Source organism: Bubalus bubalis, chromosome 17, assembly GCF_019923935.1.
Source record: "Bubalus bubalis isolate 160015118507 breed Murrah chromosome 17, NDDB_SH_1, whole genome shotgun sequence".
NCBI classification, from domain to species: Eukaryota; Metazoa; Chordata; class Mammalia; order Artiodactyla; family Bovidae; genus Bubalus; species Bubalus bubalis.
The window spans coordinates 43,000,308-43,020,080 of record NC_059173.1 but is presented as its reverse complement, the minus strand read 5'-3'; the positions used below and the strand labels follow the sequence as shown (position 1 = coordinate 43,020,080).

Below are 19,773 nucleotides of genomic sequence, written 5' to 3'. Positions count from 1 at the left end.
CTGAGTAAAAAATGAGATTTCACATAAAAATGTAGTGTGTGATTCTTTTTTAATTTATTCTCTTCATTTTTTTTAAATTTTTTTTGAGAGTGTCTTCAAGTTGGCATTATGTTTCCCAAAGAAAGACTCTACTGTGTGTACTAGCCAGTTTCTCTTCATTAGAAAGTGAACCCATTCAGATTACAGGTCAAGTTTTTTAAAACTTTGCCTATGGTGCTTAATGGTTACTTACGTTTTCCTGACAGTGATTCTACCTGCCTTCTTTGAAATCTGCAGAGTCTAACACATTTATCCCCACCTGTGATCTAGAAAGCAAAAGTTAATATATTGAACTAGTACTGGGGGAAATTATTCTGTTGAAAACTTGAGATAAATGAGACTCTCCTCACCCAAGTAGCCTGTTTACATCTTGATAACTGAGAAGTGCAACACATCGCTAGAAATAGATATCGCTGGCATGTTAACAGTGTATAGCCTTGCATACACTGTGCCTTTATGGATTAGAAGAAGCTGAAGGAGGAAACTAATTTGCAAAGACACCTGTATCCCAATACTCATAGCAGCATTGTTTACAATAGCCAAGACATGGAAGCAACCTAAATGACTTAATAGATGAATGAATAAAGATGTGATATATATATACATGGAATACTGCTGCTACTGCTAAGTCGGTTCAGTTGTGTCTGACTCTGTGCGACCCCATAGACAGCAGCCCACCCCCCCACCCCCGTCCCTGGGATTCTCCAGGCAAGAACACTGGAGTGCCATAAAAAGAATGAAATAACGCTGTTTGCAGCAACATGGATGGACCTAGAAATTATCCTATTAGGTGAAGTTATTTATAAGTGGAATCTGAAAAGATGATATAAATGAACTTATTTGCAAAACAAATAGACCCACAGACAGAAAACAAACGTGGTTACCAAAGGGGAAGGGAGGAGGGAGTAAATTAGGTGTCTAATTAACATATACACACATAAGAGAGATAATGACCTGTAAAGCACCAGGAAGTATATTCAATAGGTTATAATAACCTATAATGGAAAATAATTTGAAAAAGTATATATACATAATGTATATGTATAACAATCTATTGTACACTTGAAACTAACACAACAGTGTAAATTATACTTCAGTTTCTTAATGGTTTTTTAAAAAACTGGTAATACTAAATTTATTAAATGTAAGTTGCTTTGAGCATAATGAAAATAAGTTACTGAAATGAGAATGGTTTTTTTCCTCTAATGAATTAAAAGTGGCAAATGTTCATTGATAGCTTTTGAGTATGTGTGTTCCATTAAGGTCGGCTATCAATCTGCTAGATAATAGTAATCACAGAGTATGATGATCTATTTGTTGTGGCAAGGAAGCTCAAATGAAACCCACCCAACTTTTCCTTTCTGTTTTTAGGCAAAATTCATCATTCCCAGGCAATGTCAGAAAAGCCTGAAACTTCTCAGACACACTTGTGAGTTACATTTCTGAGGAGACGCTGGGCTAGATATTTCAGGTTTGCATTTGTTCTACCATCAATGGTGACAGAACATTAGGAGTGCCTATGATTACTCCATTCAAGAAAGCACTTAACATGCTGTGAATACTTTATTCACAAGAGATTTTTCTGTCTTACTGTATCTACAGAGTCCAACTAAACCAAATTGTAAAGTTAGTGTAAGAAAACTGGTAAACTGTTGCATTTTTCTTTTGCAGTCATGATTTTTAGTGGCTGCATAGTATTGTTAGTGAAAATGCAGGATATTACATGGTATGCTGCCAGATGGGTTAAAGAGCAAAGTTTGGAAGATAAATCAACAGGCTTTATGCATTTTACCATTTATAAATAATTTATGTTTAGTATACAGGGAAAGATTAAGAAAATGAGAAGCAAAATTAGTTTAAGCAATCTCTTAAGCTAATTTAAACTGATCTCTTAAACTAATCTTCCCACATCTCTTTTTTATTTTTATTTTTTGGCTGCACTAAGTGGCTTGCATGGTCTTAGTTCCCTGACAAGGGGTTAAACCTGCACTGTCAGCAGTAAAAGCTTGGAGTCCTAACCACTCAGGCTTTTCCCCTTAGATACCCATCTGATCATGCGGGACCTCTACCTGGAGCCTCAACACGAATACATCCTTTTCCTCCCAGACTTGCCTCTGCTTTCTTTTTTTTTTTTTTTTTTTTTTTTTTTTTAATTTTATTTTATTTTTAAACTTTACATAACTGTATTAGATTTGCCAAATATCAAAATGAATCCGCCACAGGTTTACATGTGTTCCCCATCCTGAACCCTCCTCCCTCCTCCCTCCCCATTCCATCCCTCTGGGTCGTCCCAGTGCACCAGCCCCAAGCATCCAGTATCGTGCATCGAACCTGGACTGGCAACTCATTTCATACATGATATTTTACATGTTTCAATGCCATTCTCCCAAATCTTCCCACCCTCTCCCTCTCCCACAGAGTCCATAAGACTGTTCTATACATCAGTGTCTCTTTTGCTGTCTCGTACACAGGGTTATTGTTACCATCTTTCTAAATTCCATATATATGCGTTAGTATACTGTATTGGTGTTTTTCTTTCTGGCTTACTTCACTCTGTATAATAGGCTCCAGTTTCATCCACCTCATTAGAACTGATTCAAATGTATTCTTTTTAATGGCTGAATAATACTCCATTGTGTATATGTACCACAGCTTTCTTATCCATTCATCTGCTGATGGACATCTAGGTTGCTTCCATGTCCTGGCTATTATAAACAGTGCTGCGATGAACATTGGGGTACTCGTGTCTCTTTCCCTTCTGGTTTTTTCAGTGTGTATGCCCAGCAGTGGGATTGCTGGATCATAAGGCATGTCTATTTCCAGTTTTTTAAGGAATCTCCACACTGTTCTCCATAGTGGCTGTACTAGTTTGCATTCCCACCAACAGTGTAAGAGGGTTCCCTTTTCTCCACACCCTCTCCAGCATTTATTACTTGTAGACTTTTGGATTGCAGCCATTCTGACTGGCGTGAAATGGTACCTCATAGTGGTTTTGATTTGCATTTCTCTGATAATGAGTGATGCTGAGCATCTTTTCATGTGTTTGTTAGCCATCTGTATGTCTTCTTTGGAGAAATGTCTATTTAGTTCTTTTTGCCTCTGCTTTCATGTTCTCTTATCAGAAAGCTACTGCTCTTGACTCTCCTGGCTTGTCTTCCTACCTCTCTACTAGTTCTCATCAAGGTCATTGTCCCTATTGGCAATCTGAAATAAATTTGACCTCTTTGTTTCCGTACCTTAAGGCCTTATGTGACGACACCTTACTTCCAATTTCAAGACAGGGAGGGCTTAGGCCTCTTCATCAGTTCCCACTGAACTATTACATAAAATGACTAGTAGCTTCCAGAATATACCTCTAGCTACTTACCCACTCCATTCTTCAGTCTATATTATACTCTTCCCCACACCTTTCCAAGTTTTAACTGCCCTCCTAGCTAATTGGCCAATTCATAGAGACTCAGGCTTACACTCATTGCCCCCAGACTGAATTAAGAGAGCCCCAGTTCCATGGCTCCAAGTATCACAGGTAATTCTGTATCACTGAATTCACTATTGTGCTGTAATCATCTGTCTTCCCTGATAAACCAGGGACCAGAGCATACCCATATTTTAGGCCCAGTGTTTTTCCTAAGGGCTTCCCTGGTAGCTGAGCTGGTAAAGAATCCACCTGCAATGCAGGAGACCCTGGTTCGATTCCTGGGTTGGGAAGATCCCCTGGAGAATGGAGGACCACCCCCTCCAGTATTCTTGGGCTTCCCTAGTGGCTCAGACGTAAACAATTTGCCTGCGATGTGGGAGACTGGGGTTGATCCCTGGGTTGGGAAGATCCCCTGGAGGAGGGCATAGCAACGCAATCCAGTATTCTTGCCTGGAGAACCCCCATGGACAGAGGAGCCTGGTGGGCTACAGTCCATAGGGTCACAAAGAGTCAGACAGGACTGAGCGACTAAGCACACTTTCTCTAAACTGAGTACAGTGCTAGCTAGACACATAATATTTGTTCAGAATTTTTTGTTAAGTTCATAAAATGAGAGGGTAGACTAAATCAATAAACTTTAAATGAGGGCTCCAAGGAAATATTAAGAACTGAGGGGATGCACTCCTTACCTGCTCCCAGCTGAGGCTGCTGAGGTGCTTCAGTCCACTGATACATGATTTTCTACCATTTCTTGGCAAAAATGGCAACCAGTGATGCTGTTCTGAAGTGACTGTAGCAGAAAGGTGCAGAAGCAGATCCAATTATTGAATATCTTAAGCAGCAAATTGCTTTAATTAAGGAGAAAGCAATTTTGCAGACAACTTTGAGAGAAGAGAAGAAACTTAGAGTTGAAAATGCTAAATTGAAGAAAAATTGAAGGATTGAAATGAGCTAATTAAGGCAGAAATTCAAAATGGAGTAAAATACCATTTCCATCTGGTACTCCACTAAAAGCTGATTCTACAGTTTCCGAAAATGAGATACAATCTATACCAATAACAACCATATCTTCTGGTGCTAAAGAGCAAATAAAAGAGGAGGAGGAGAAGAAGAAAAGATGAAAGAGAAAACTGAAAAGGAGAGAAAAAGGAGAAAAAACAGCAACCAGTAGCTGACTCTAAGCCTGTTGATGTTTCCCCACCTGGATCTTCGAACTGGGTGTCTCATGACTGCCAGAAAACACCCTGATACAGATTCTTTGTATGTAGATGAAGTAGATGTTGGAGCCCCAAGAACAGTGGTCAGTGGCCTGGTGAAGCATGTTCCTCTTACCAGATGCAAAATCAGATGGTGGTTTTACTTTGTCTCAGGCAATGGTGATGTGTGAAAGTTCACCAGAGAAAGTTGAAATCTTGGCACCTCCTAATGGATCTGTTTCTGGAGACAGAATTACTTTTGTAAGAAGCTCAGCAAAGTAACTTTTCTTTTGAGCAGATGTATAACACATGCTTGGGAAGCCCATGTGGAAGGATGCTCTCTAGTCCAGTCAAATGATCCAATCCCACTATTATCTTAGTCCCCTCTGAGTTTTTTCCTACTTGCCACCCCTCGCTGTACAGAAAACAGCCAAGCACCATGCAGGTCAGTCATCAATGCTGGGGAACCAGAAGGCTATGTTAGAACAAGCGCTGGCAAAGGTCATGAACTTGGGGTTGAACTGCAAACAGATAATGGGGCCTGTGTGTTTGCCATCCAATACAGCTACTTTTATACCACTCTCTCTATTCCAGCATGGATCTTGCCATCCTCTGAACAAATCATAATAAACTGGGAGTCTGGGGTAAATGAGACCTCCTTGCTGTTAGCATAACCCCCAAACATGCATCATCACTCCCTTGAATGCATCAATCAGATGGATGAAGCTGCCATTGGTGGAGATGAGGATGAGCTTGCCATCATTGCTGAACTTAAGCCCTGTCCACTCACAAGTCCAATCATACTGCATCTTAAATGTCGCAAATGGCCCCTTATCAAAAGAGCGAAGATCATAAAGTTTGACCATTCCAGAATTGACACCTGCAGCAAAAATTAATCCTTCTGGATCAAAAGAACAAACTGGCTTGCCCTGTAGATGCATGAGACCCTGGCAGTTAGGAGAGCAGAGATCCCAGAGCTGAATGGTCTTATCAAGAGACCCAGAAATGAAAGTGTCATCCACAGGTGACATGAACAAGGCCACCACCCTTTTGCTATGTCCAGGAAAGCACCTGATATATTTGTTGTCATGCAAGGACAGATAATAACAATATCGTCTCTTTTGTTAGAGCTGTAAACTACTGTATTTGCTGCATGAGTGTATCTGATGAGATCCATGCCGTATTTCTTACTGTACAGGGTTCTCTTTGGTTTGCCCTCCTGGCAGTCAGTCATAGAGCACGATGGAGTCATCGTCGCTGCTCAAGATGACCATCTTGCCGTTGGGGCTGAAGTTGAAGCAGTTGATCTTGTCAAGAGTTTTCACGGAACACCTTGGCAATGCGGAAGCTCCGCAGCACTCTGTTGGTCAGCTTCAGGGCGGCAGTTGCCTACCAGGACAAGGAGCTGAATCCTAAGAAGAAGATTTCGGAGCAGATCCAGCCTGATCTTTACACTAATGATGAATGAGTGGCTACATACAAAGGCGCTCTCTTTGAGGTGAAATGAAAGGGAGTGTGTAGGGCTCAAACTATGGCCAACAGTGGAACAAAATAAAACACTTCAGTTTCTGAAATACATTAGAGAAAACAATAAAAAGAAATACATTTGTCAGTCATACCTAAAATAAAATTTAAAAAGAGAGAGAATTGAGAAAGCCTAAGAGCTACATCAGAGCAGCACCTCTTCTTTGTTTTGTTTGTAGGCTTACAAATAAGTTGAAAAGGTTTTTGTGCTATTAAAAAAAAAAAGTGAGAAAATCACTGGACTAGATAATCTCTAGTACCCTTTAGTTTATAAATGCAATTCAAGGGAAGAACCATATAGTCTTATTCATATCTAGCAATGCTATATGACAGCGGAATACAAATTCATCTTCATGACACAACTAGATCAAGGCACAAGCACCACAGAGCAATTTTGACCTGAGTGCCTATTTAAACAAAATTTGCAGGAACAACAGCTTACAGGCTTCACTGAAGAGGTGATCCAAGGAAAACCAGAGGAAAGCGGAGGACTCCCTTTTCTTTTTCCTTATAACTAAAAACACTCATCAATGCCTTGAAACCCCACCCAGGAAGTTGTTTTCACCCTCCCACAATGCCCCCTGGTCTCCACCCCCAACACTCCCATCACTGTGGCACTGATCGCAGCTCCTGCTCTATTCCAGTGGTGATGCAGAAGGCAGGTAAGGTGAGACACAAATTTAAATTTGCTCTAACCAAAGACAAACTGCAAACAAAAGCATACTGAAAACAGTCCCAACTGCTGCACTCACCTGGAAAGAAATGCCTTATTTGTGGGGAAAGACCTTTACACTTAGTACTGTGCTAAAGGTGAGAAAGGAGACAAACGCAAGATAAGATAGGAATAAATCACCTTTGTTATGTAAAAAAACACCAGAGCAAACATTTTAGTTCCTTCCTTGTTTCAGCTGGGTCTTAGAGGAAGCGTTTAGGCGTTGAAGAGAATCTGCTGCTTTCTGGTGACCTTGAGCAAGTTTCTGAATTCTATGAGCCCAGTGTCAGACTTTATTTTTGGGGGCTCCAAAATCACTGCAGATGGTGACTGCAGCCATGAAATTAAAAGACGCTTACTCCTTGGAAGGAAAGTTATGACCAACCTAGATAGCATATTCAAAAGCAGAGACATGACTTTGCCAACAAAGGTTCGTCTAGTCAAGGCTATGGTTTTTCCTGTGGTCATGTATGGATGTGAGAGTTGGACTGTGAAGAAGGCTGAGTGCCGAAGAATTGATGCTTTTGAACTGTGGTGTTGGAGAAGACTCTTGAGAGTCCCTTGGGCTGCAAGGAGATCCAACCAGTCCATTCTGAAGGAGATCAGCCCTGGGGTCTCTTTGGAAGGAATGATGCTAAAGCTGAAACTCCAGTACTTTGGCCACCTCATGCGAAGAGTTGACTCATTGGAAAAGACTCTGATGCTGGGAGGGATTGGGGGCAGGAGAAGGGGACGACAGAGGGTGAGATGGCTGGATGGCATCACTGACTCGATGGATGTGAGTCTGGGTGAACTCTGGAAGTTGGTGATGGACAGGGAAGCCTGGCATGCTGCGATTCATGGGGTCGCAAAGAGTCAGACGCGACTGAACTGAACTGAACTGATTGGGTTTCCCTGGTGGCTCAGACAGTAAAGTGTCTGTCTGCAATGCAGGAGACACAGGTTCGATCCCTGGGTAGGGAAGATCCCCTGGAAAAGGAAATGGCAGCCCACTCCAGTATTCTTGCCTGGAAAATCCCATGGACGGTGGAGCCTGGTAGGCTACTGTCCATGGGGTTGCAAAGAGTCGGACACGACTGAGCGACTTCACTTCACTCACTTAATTTTCCTATTAGACATCACCAGATGGTCAATACATTGATTATATTCTTTGTAGCCAAAGATGGAGAAGCTCTATACAGTCAGCAAAAACAAGACTGGGAGCTGACTGTGGCTTAGATCATGAACTCCTTATTGGAAAATTAAGACTTAAATTGACGAACAGAGGGAAAGCCACTAGGGCATTCAGGTATGACCTAAATCAAATCCCTTATGATTATACAGTGGAAGTGACAAATAGATTCAAGGAATTAGATCTAATAGACAAGAGTGTCTGAAGAACTATGGATGGAGATTCACAACATTGTTCAGGAGGTGGTGATCAAAACCATCCCCAAGAAGAAGGAATGCAAAAAGGCAAAATGGTTGTCTGAGAGGCCTTACACATACCTGAGTAAAGAAGAGAAGCAAAAGGCAAAGGAGAAAAGGAAAGAGACACCCATTTGAATGTAGAGTTCCAGTGAATAACAAGGAGAGATAAGAAAGGCTTTTTAAGTCAATAGTGCAAAGAAATAGAGGAAAACAATAGAATGGGAAAGCCTAGAGATCTCTTCAAGAAGATTAGAGATACCAAGGGTATATTTCATGCAAAGATAGGCACAATAAAGAACAGAAACGGTATGGACCTAGCAGAAGCAGAAGACATTAAGAAGAGGTGGCAAGAATACACAGAAAAACTATACAAAAAAGATCTTAATGACCCAGATAATCATAATGGTATGATCACTCACGTAGAGCCAGACATCCTGCAGTGTGAAATCAACTGGGCCTTAGGAAACATCACTACACACAAAGCTAGTGGAGGTGATGGAATTCCAGCTGAGCTATTTCAAATACTGATGCTGTTAAAGTGCTGCACTCAACATGTCAGCAAATTTAGAAAACTCAGCAGTGGCCATGGGACTGGAAAAGGTCAATTTTCATTCCAATCTGAAAGAAAGGCAATGCCAAAGAGTGTTCAAACTACTGCACAATTGCACTCATTTCACATGCTAGCAAAGTAATGCTCAAAATCCTTCAAGCTAGGTTCCAACAGTATATGAACCGAGAAATTCCAAATGTACAAGCTGGATTTAGAAAAGGGAGAGGAACCAGAGATCAAATTGCCAACATCCATTGGATCTTAGAAAAAGCTAGAGAATTCCGGAAAAACTGCTTCACTGACTAAAGTCTTTGACTGTGTGGATCATAATAAAATGCAGAAAATCCTTAAAGAGATGGGAATACCAGACCATCTGACCTGCCTCCTGAGAAACCTGTATACAGGTCAAGAAACAACAGTTAGAACTGGACATGAAACAATGGACTGGTACCAAATTGGGAAAGGAGTCAAGGCTGTATATTGTCAACCTACTTATTTAACTTATATGCAGAGTACATCATCTGAAATGCCCGGCTGGATGAAGCACAAGCTGGAATCAAGATTGCCAGGAGAAATATCAATAACCTCAGATATGCAGATGACACCACCCTTATGTCAGAAAGTGAAGAGAAACTAAAGAGCCTCTTAATGAAGGGAAAAGAGGAGAGTGAAAAAGTTGGGTTACAACTCAACATTCAAAAAGCAAAGATCATGGCATCCGGTCCCATCACTTCATGGCAAATAGATGGAGAAACAATGGAAAGAGTGTCAGAATTTATTTTCTTGGGCTCCAAAATCACTGTGGACAGTGATTGCAGCCATGAAATTAAAAGACGCTTGCTCCTTGGAAGGAAAGCTATGACCAACCTAGACAGCATATTAAAAAGCAGAGATATACTTTGCATACAAAGGTCCGTGTAGTCAGAGCTATATGGATGTGAGAGAAGGAGAAGGTTTTTCTAGTAGTCATGTATGGATGTGAGAGCTGGGCAGTGGAGAAGGCTGAGCCCCAAAGAATTGATGCCTTCCAAATGTGGTGCTGGAGAAGACTCTCAAGAGTCCCTTGGACTGCAAGGAGATCAAACCTGTCAATCCTAAAGGAAATCAACCCTGAATATCCATTGAAAGGACTGATGCTGAAACTGAAGCTCCAATACTTTGGCCACTGATAAAAAAAAGCCGACTCATTGGAAAAGACTCCTGATGCTGGGAAAGAATGAAGGCGGGAGGAGAAGGGAACAACAGCGGATGAGATGGTTGGATGGAATCACCGACTTAATGGACATGAATTTGAGTTTGAGGAGATGGTGAAAGACAGGCAAGCCTGGGGTCACAAAAAGTTGGACACGACTAAGCGACTGAACAGCAACAATTTTCCTGTTAGTCTCTTCAGAGAGACTGATAATACCTATCTCACAGATAAGAAATAAGATAAATGCCACCAACTCCATGACATATACTGCACACTAGTCCTTCCTTTGCAGTGGTAGAAAGACATTTAAATGTCTTTTAGGTGGTATATAATTTTGTTCTTATCTGAACGTAACAACCTTTTGTTAATTAAATTGGTAATTCTAATGACACTAGTTTTTCCTCAGTTTACCAGTAACAAAGAATTGATGTGTTTACTAACAGAGCATCAAGGCAATACTAAACTTCAGCAATAATGCCAGGGGCAATAGGTCCACATTTATTAATATTCTCAAATGCCCAACTCATAATTTATTTAGAATCTAGATTCAGATTGAGGTTATCCTGAAATCATTTGCATAACTTAGTTAACCATTTGTGTAACTTGCAGATGAGATGTCAGAGAAAAGTGAGTGATTCTATTAAGTTGAACACACCTCATTACTGACCAGTTTCACTGTGAATAGTCACATTGTATCTAGGCTAGCTATCTTTAACTAAGACCAAATGTGAAAAATGCATGATTATGGCAATGAGTTCGGTGTGTTTACTGTTAGTTTCACATATTTGTGTGCATTGTTTTAGTTAACCTTATTTCAACTGCCATGAAATAATTCAGAATTATCTCGCAACCTAGTTTGTGTTAAGCACAACTGGTGATTAGAATAGCTAAATATATTGCAAATGCACTATTCAAATGTTTTTTTCAAATGACTGAATCTTTTAAAGCAAATTAGAACTTCAGTCATCCTAAGTGAAAAAAATCACTAGACTTTCTGTAAAAATTACCCTTCAATTAAAAATGAATAAATTTTAAAAAAGGAAACAACAAAAAAGCAGTATTGTAACAAATTTAATAAAGATTTTTTTTAATGGAAAAAAAATCACTAGACTGGCATATCTCTAACATATATTTTTGAGCAGTCAGAATTTAGTTCAAATTAGACTTTACTCATGATGGTTAACTGTGTTAACTTGGCTGGGGCTTCCCAGGTGGCATAGTGGTAAAGAATCTGCCTACCAATGCAGGAGACACAAGAGACGCAGATTCAATCCCTGGGTTGGGAAGATTCCCCTGGAATAGGAAGTATTCCAGTATTCCACTCCAGTATACTTGCCTGGAGAACTCCATGGACAGAGGAGCCTGGGGGGCTACAGACCATGAGGTCCACAAAGAGTTGGATATGATTGAGCATGTACACGCATGCACACAAATTGGCTAGTCTCTGATGCCCAGTTGTTTGGTCAAACAGTAGTCTAGATGTTGCTGTGAAGGTATTTGTGTTATGTGATTAACATTTACAAGTCAGTTGACTTGAAGTAAAACAGATTACTCTCTATAATGAGGGTAGGCCTCATCCAATAAGTTGAAGATGCTGCTGCTGCTGCTGCTACGTCGCTTCAGTCGTGTCCAACTCTGTGTGACTCCATCCATAGACAGCAGCCCACCAGGCTCCGCCATCCCTGGGATTCTCCAGGCAAGAACACTGGAGTGGGTTGCCATTTCCTTCTCCACTGCATGAAGCTGAAGATGAGGTTTCTGCAAAAAAGAAGCAGTTCTGCCTCAAGACTGCAACATATCAGTATAAACCCTGCCTGAGTTTTCAACCTGCTGACCTGCCTTGTAGACTTCAGACTCAAGAGTGTATCAACTTTTACCTGAGTTTCTAGCTGGTCAACCATGAAGACTTAAGGCTCACCAGTCCCCACAAATGTGAAAGCCAATTCTGATTCTCTCATTATCTATCTGTCTAGAGAGAAGATACAGATATATAGATATCTATAATTCCCCAAAGATTTGGATCTGTATTCGAAGATTACACATATCTCTGTCTGTATCTCCTATTGGTCTGTTTCTCTGGAGAACTCTAACACACTACTATTTTCTAGTACATATGAGACTTTAACGGAGAAGGCAATGGCAACCCACCCTAGTACTCTTGCCTGGAAAATCCCATGGGCGGAGGATAGCCTGCAGTCCATGGGGTCTCTAAGAGTCGGACACGACTGAGCGACTTTGCTTTCATTTTCACTTTCATGCATTGGAGAAGGAAATGGCAACCCACTCCAGTGTTCTTGCCTGGAGAATCCCAGGACAGGGGAGCCTGGTGGGCTGCCGTCTATGGGGTCGCACAAAGTCGGACATGACTGAAGTAACTTAGGAGCAGTAGCAGCATGAGACTTTAAAAGTCCTCCTCCTTTTTTGTAATTAAATGACAAATCCTTTCTTGATTTAGTTCAATACTTAATACTTGATCTGATAGGGCTACCTGGGCTTCAGTTTCTGAAGTATCTCTGAAAGATACTTCAGCCATGAAATATAATACTTTCACCAATATGCGTCCCATTGTTCCAGACAAAACCTGAAATAGCTTTTTATCTAATCTCTGAAATAAGATTCCATCAGAGGTTATGAGATGGACAAAGAGGAAAGATTAACAATTAACACTTCTACTCCCAAAGATATCAAAGTCAATGTGAAATTTAGGAGAAGAGCATAACCTAGTGATTTTATGCAAAATCACTTCCACTGACCACAAGATTTTTAAAAATAATTTTTACATTAATTTAACAGAAGTAATCTGAAATTATTATCCTGGGGGAAATATCTTTGGGGAGAAACAAAACCCTCAAGCATTGTAGCTAATGGAATATTTGACCTGCCCAGTCTCCAATTCCTGATTTCTTTCCAAAGACAACTGTGATTTTCAGTTTAGTATATATCCTTCTGATCTTTTTTCCTAAGCATTTACATTCATTTAGCTGTTGCTGTGGAAATATTGCAAAACTTAAGTTCCAGAATCTATAGGCAAACCGCCCTGGGTTTAAATCCTAGCTTTGTGACTTTAGGTAAGACACTCAACTTCTCCATGCTGTTTTCAAGTCTGTGATATGGGAATGATAATTATAGTACCCAAGTCATGGAGATGCTTTGAGTGTCAGTGAGTGCACCTACGTAAAGCTCTTGGAGAACGGTGTCCGGTACGGCATGTAGTAAGTACTGCAAAGTATCGTCTCTGTGTTAGTCACTCAGTCACATCCTGACTCTTTGCAACCCCATGGACTGTGCCTGCCAGGCTCCTCTGTCCATGGAATTCTTCAGGCAAGAATACTGGAGTGGATAGCCATTCCCTTCTCCAGGGGATCTTCCTGACCCAGGGATCAAACCCAGGTTTCCTGCATTGCAGGGAGATTCTTTACAGTCAGAGCCACCAGGGAAGCCCTAGCTATTACCATTTTCACCTCCTTTTTGAAAACCATATATAGCATCCTGCTACTGTATGTTACTTTGCAAATTTGTTTAGAACAGGGACTCTCTTGTGGCCCAGTGGCTAAGACTGTTCTCTCAACACTGGGGCCAGGATCAGTGCCTGGTCAGGGAACGAGATTCCCCCATGTTTCAACTAAGAGTCCACATGCTGCAACTAAAGATCCCACATGCCACAACTAAGGCCTGGCCCAGCTAAATTTAAAAAAAATGTAATTTGTTTAACCCACTCATGTATTTTGGAAATATTTCTGTAATATTACAAATAAAATCTACCTCTTCTTTTTTCAACTATTTCAAGTCTCATTTTCCATATAATGATTTCAATCTACTCCTCAGTACCTAAAAGAAATATCTACATTTATTTACCCAAATAGTTCTTCTCTTTTTCTGTATGGTTCAGTGAACTAATGTATCTGGGGCCTTGGGGTGGGGGAGGGAAGTGCTTGGTGAACTAAAAAGCATTATGGAAATATTTGTATAGATGTCTTCACTGGGTATCAAGAGGAGAAAGAGATAAGACTCTGCCTTATCTGGGTCATACCCATTACTACCCGAGGTAGCCTCCATTCATTTTTGAGGCTTGGTTTTCATTTACTAAAGGTGGTGACTCACCAAAGATGTAAACAGTCTTTGGCAAAGCTACCATACTCTGTTCTATTTTTCCCTTCTTCCACTTGAGTTGCTGCCTCACTGCCTTGAATGAAGCAGCATGTATGTTTAAAGAAAAGCAAGGGAGGACAAATGATTGGCATGGTTGAAGGTGATGTTTACATTGCAGTTCTACTTCCTTTTGAAGTTCCCCTTTGAGGGCATCTCTTCTTTTGGACCCAAAAAAGGTTAGGAAGTGCTGCCACCTCGTCTGGTGCTGATGGAGCCCACCGCAGAGGGCCAGGTGAGCGAGCAAGGGAGAGGGCAAAGGGAGGCGAGGGAGACTGCTGCTTTGATCTTCCTTATGTTACCCTCAGGCTGCTCTTTAAGTAGACACGGCATCTGATACAGTTCCTAGTGCAAAGCAGGCAATTGGCAAATGTTTGCTGATTAAATAAATGAATCAATTAAACCTTTACTTGCCATAGCAGAAGAGAGTATATTTTCACATTATAAAAAAGTGGGGGAAAGGGTTCTGTATTATCAACATCTATTTTTATATCTCTCCCACTTCCCTCTCTTAGATACTCACCCTACGACATTAACTCTTAGGAGCAGAAATTCTGTCTTATCTATCTTTGTGTCTCTAGCCCTAGGACAGTACCTGCTTATAAATATTAATGAACAAATGAATAAATAATTTTAGCTAAATTAGGTTTGTGGTAAAGCAATACTTACTTTTTATTGATAGGTTAAATCCAGAAATATAGAAGCCCCTGAGAGTGCTCCAAAAGGCAGAAGACCTAAGGTGAGGCTCACTCTAGCTTCCTCTGGGAAAACTCACCTTTATGAGTCTGAGTCAGACTAGTCAGTCTGTGAATCCTCTAAATATTGGGAAACAAGGCAGATGCTCCTGGGGCATTCTGTTCTTTTGCCATCCACCAAGCTGCAAAGTACTCCTCATTCTTAGCCAATTAAGTCTTTGAATTAATATTTCTTCCCAGTTACAAGTCTGAACTGATGCAATGGTGTTCTGGAGGTTATAAGAGAAAAGTTGCTGACAATCATATCTGAAAGACCCAATCCTTACTTCTGTTTATGTGGCAAAGGCTTTTCGCAACAATCAGCCTTCTCAAGAAGTATACCCACAGCTTGCCTGACCAGGCCTCAGTGAGAGACAGAGTGTGAAGCCATGGACAGGTAGAAAACATTGTTTGCGCTCTTGAGAGAATAACATCACCATCAGCACACTTGCCGGGGTGCTCAGAGGACAAAAACCGTATACAGTGCCTTAGAAGAAAGAAGAACAGAAGTCTGAGTCCTGGTGAGAGTTTTCAAGTGGATCCCAAGGCTAAATAAATGAATGGTGTGTCTCTTCATACAAATATAGCTAGCAAAGGAAAAGGGTGGAACACTCAAGTGGGCCCAGCAAAGACACTGAATTTTCACTTTTACAAATGGCACTGTGAATGTGAGAGCTGAAAGTAGGAAGGAAAGTTAAAATGGTGCGGTAGAAAACAATCGCTTCCTTTGCCTCCCACATCTTGCAGTGCTCACGTTTGTCTAACTTGGCAGAAATACAGGATCCAAATCCTTTTTATACACCAGATGTGAGTTCCCAGAGAATCCTGGGGGAGATAGGACTGATCTGATGTGTTGGGGCAGGAGGAAAGGCAACGCAAAGAGAGGAAAAGGGCCAACATAGCATTTTTCAAATAAAGAATTATTCCCCTGCCTTCATTCCTAGGGGCAGAAAATTTTATTTTCGTGACGAGATCACAGGAAAGTTTCCTGGTATAAACTACAAGCTCTTCTACATTGATTCTTCAGAGGATATTCCAAACTCCAATTCTGCCCTGCCCTATGTCATTTTGGATGTGGTATTTGAAATAAGAGTGTTTAACATTTCCCTCTGCGCTGGCTTTGTGCCTGTACATTAACTTGGCAGTCACCAGGACTTCCATTGCATTTACCTTGCCAGGCCTTACCTTGCTAAAACAAATCATATACTGTGAACTTCACATAAAGAAAAGATAATTTCACAAAAGTTTTACCCTTTTAGAACTTATATAAATTATGACCCTAGGCTATTCAAAAATCATACTCTTTATGTGGTGGTGGTGGTTTAGTTGTTAAGTTGTGTCCGAGACTCTTTGTGACCCTAAGGACTGTAGCCCGCCAGGCTCCTCTATCCATGGGATTTCCCAGGCAAGAATACTGAAGGGGGTTGCCATTTCCTTCTCTAGGGGATGTTCCTGACTCTGGGATCATCCTGCATGTAGGCTGATTCTTTACAGACTGAGCCACCAGGGAAGCCCCATACTCTTTGCATATCCCCTCAAAACAGGGCCTAAGCTTATGGGGCTCTAAAGATGGGTTTCTTGGGCATCTACCAAGAGCTGAGGCAGCCAAGAAATAATTCACTGCAAAGAGTCAGGAAGACACCCTTTCTGCAAGCTCTCAATCCTGTCAAAACATACCTCACAAAGACATGAACACTCTGTTCAACACAGCCCCTTTGAGACCAAATGGAGCAGTTACATATTCAAACCATATAATCAAGAGTATAATATATAGAACTTCTTTTTTTCCTATAAACCTGTAACCAATTAAATCTCTATTTTGAACTTGCATTTCCCTTCATAATGGATGTAAAGTGGTCCCAAGTTCTTTGTAGCTATTCACACTGAGGTGGAATCCATTTCTGTACTCCCCGAATATGGAAGGGTCCTGTGACTTGCTTTGACCAACAGAATGTAGTAGAAGGATCAAGTGACTTCTGGTCTTTACTTCAAGAGGCCTCACAGCTTCTGCTCTTATCTTTTTGGAAAGCTTCCACCATTCTGTGAAGAAGACTGTGGAGAGAAAGGCCCAAATGTCCCATCTGAGGCAACAGACCTATTAATGAGGCCATGTTGGATGGTCTAGTCTCAGGCAATCCCCAGATAACTGCAGTTCCAAAAGTGACCTCAGGCAAGAATGGCAGAAGAGCCTCTCCAGCTAGGTCTGGCCCAATGCCAACCAATAGAAACTGTGAGAAAATGAATGATGGCTTTTTAAGCCATTAACATGTGGGATGATTTGTTATGCAACACTAGATAACTGATACAACTCTGGTGGTTGAAACCATAATTGAAGTCAATTCCAGAAAAGTGAGTTTGATTTAAATTCAATTAATTTAAATTTCCTCATCCATAGCCTTCTCTCAAAGTGGCATATAAAGTTCTATACAACTCCTATATCTAAGATGTGAACAATGCATTTGATATACTCAAGCTATTACATAAAATGCTACATTCAACAGAGAGTACACTTTAAAGGGATCCTGGCAATCCAATGGTTAAGATTCTGTGCTTCCAATGCAGAGGGCACAGGTTCAATCCCTGGTCAAGGGAATTAAGGTCCTACATGCTGAGTGGTGAGGCCAACACACACACACACACACACACACAAAACAACAAACGAACATAATACAAAGTGAATCTCATGGATTTGGGGCATATACATAGTGTTTCCACCATAGGGCTTACAGTCCATGGGGTTGCAGAGAGTTGGACATGATGGGCAGCATGGCAGCAGGGGTGGCTGAGGTAGTGGCAGCCGTGGTAGAGGTCGGCTCAGCCCGGCAGTTTGAGGAGCTGCTGCACCTCAGAGCCAAGTCCTTTCTTGTGGTCCATTTCTGGGCACCATGAGCTCCTCAGTGTGCTCAGATGAACGACGTGATGGCAGAGCTCGCCAAAGAGCACCCACAAGTTTCATTCGTGAAATTGGAAGCAGAAACTGTTCCTGAAGTATCTGAAAAATATGAAATTAGTTATGTTCCCACCTTCCTGTTTTTCAAGAATTCTCAGAAAATCTACTGATTAGATGGTGCCCATGGCCCCAGAGTTGAGCAAAAAAGTTCAGCAACATGCATCTAGTGGCTCCTTCTCACCCAGTGGTAGTGAGCACCTGAAGGAAGACCTCAACCGGCCCCTGAAGAAGTTATTTCTCGCTGCCCCCTGCATCCTATTCATGAAAGGAACACCTCAGGAGCCACGCTGCAGTTTCAGCAAGTAGATGGTGGAAATTCTTGACAAACATAATATTCAGTTTAGCAGTTTCCACATCTTCTCAGATGAAGTTCGCCAGGCCCTCAAAACCTATTCCAACTGGCCCACCTATCCCCAGCTCTATGTTTCTGGAGAGCTCATAGGAGGACTTGATATAATTAAGGAGCTAGAAGCATCTAAAGAACTAGATACGATTTGCCCCAAAGCCCCCAAGTTAGAGGAAAGGCTCAAAGGAAGGACAAATGAAGCTTCTCTGATGCTCTTTATGAAAGGAAACAAACAGGAAGCTAAGAGTGGCTTCGGCAGATGATTCTGGAAATATTAAATAGTACTGGGGTTAAATATGAGACATTTGATATATTGGAGGATGAAGAAGTTCAGCAAGGATTAAAAGCTTACTCCAACTGGCTAACGTACCCTTAGCTGAATGTGAAGGGGGAGCTTGTCGGAGGACTGGACATCGTTAAGGAACTGAAAGAAAATGGGGAGTTGCTGCCCATACTGAAAGGAGAAAATTAATGAACGATAGACTTGGTGCCTACCCACTGCAGGAAGGATTCCTCCAGTGGAGCAGTTCATGATTTAGTCCTCAGAAATGGACTAGGAGGAGAAAATGCTCCTAACCAGTATCACTTTGTGTATTTCACGAGGCTGCGCTAAATAACATATGTGACCTTTTTTCCACCAAAAATAGAACCCAATAAACATCTTCAAGTTCAATTAAAAAAAAAATTGGACATGACTTAGTGACTAAAACAACAACTAAGTCTTTAAGGTAAGTCTTTAAGCTTCAGTGTCCTGGAAGTTGAAATCAAAATTAAGCCCATGACACCAGGCCTTCAGTTTTTATAAAGGTTGCCATCCTCCCATTTGTAATTGATTCTGAAAGTCTTCTCTTAGACAACTACAGAGAATATCTGAATGTCAGGCTATGCAAGATTTTGTGTATTTAATTTTCTCCTGTTCAACTTTAAAAAAAAATTCATGCTTTACTGAGGTACTTGTTGTTCAGTCATTAAATTGTATTCAGTCCTTTTGCAAACCCATAGACTGTCGCCCACCAGTTTCTTCTGTTCATGGGATTTCCCAGGCAAGAATACTAGAGTGGGTTGTCATTTCTTTCTCCAGGGGATCTTTCTGACCCAGGGATCATATCCATGTCTCCTGCATTGGCAGGAAGATTTTCTACCACTAGCCACCAGGGAAGCCCTTTATTGAGGTACAGTTGATGTATAAAATTGTAAGATATTTAAAATGATCATTGTAGTGAAAAGATCCCCCTCATCTTAATGCATCTACCAGATTCCTGCTCAACTTTTACCAAAAGTCCAGATGAAGGAAATATGCAAGGTATACATCTTGAAGAACATAAGCCATTTCCCTAGATGGCTCACTTTATTCCCTGGATTATCATAGAGTTGCATATGAAATCCACTGCCTTCCTTCAGTCTGAGCATTCTTTGGCATTGCCTTTCTTAGGGATTGGAATGAAAACTGACCTTTTCCAGTCCTGTGGCCACTGCTGAGTTTTCCAAATTTCCAAATTTCCAAATACTGACTGTAGCACTTTCACAGCATCATCTTTCAGGATTTGAAATAGCTC

General features: G+C 41.1%; 3 pseudogenes; 2 read left to right on the top strand and 1 right to left on the bottom strand.

The window, feature by feature from the left end:
• The first annotated feature begins 3,872 nt into the window (after window positions 1-3,872).
• LOC102389698 lies at window positions 3,873-4,935 on the top strand (annotated as a pseudogene).
• Window positions 4,936-4,974: 39 nt separating this feature from the next.
• Window positions 4,975-11,942, bottom strand: LOC102389378 (annotated as a pseudogene).
• A 5,745-nt stretch (window positions 11,943-17,687) lies between these two features.
• Window positions 17,688-19,039, top strand: LOC102408466 (annotated as a pseudogene).
• Window positions 19,040-19,773: the final 734 nt, after the last annotated feature.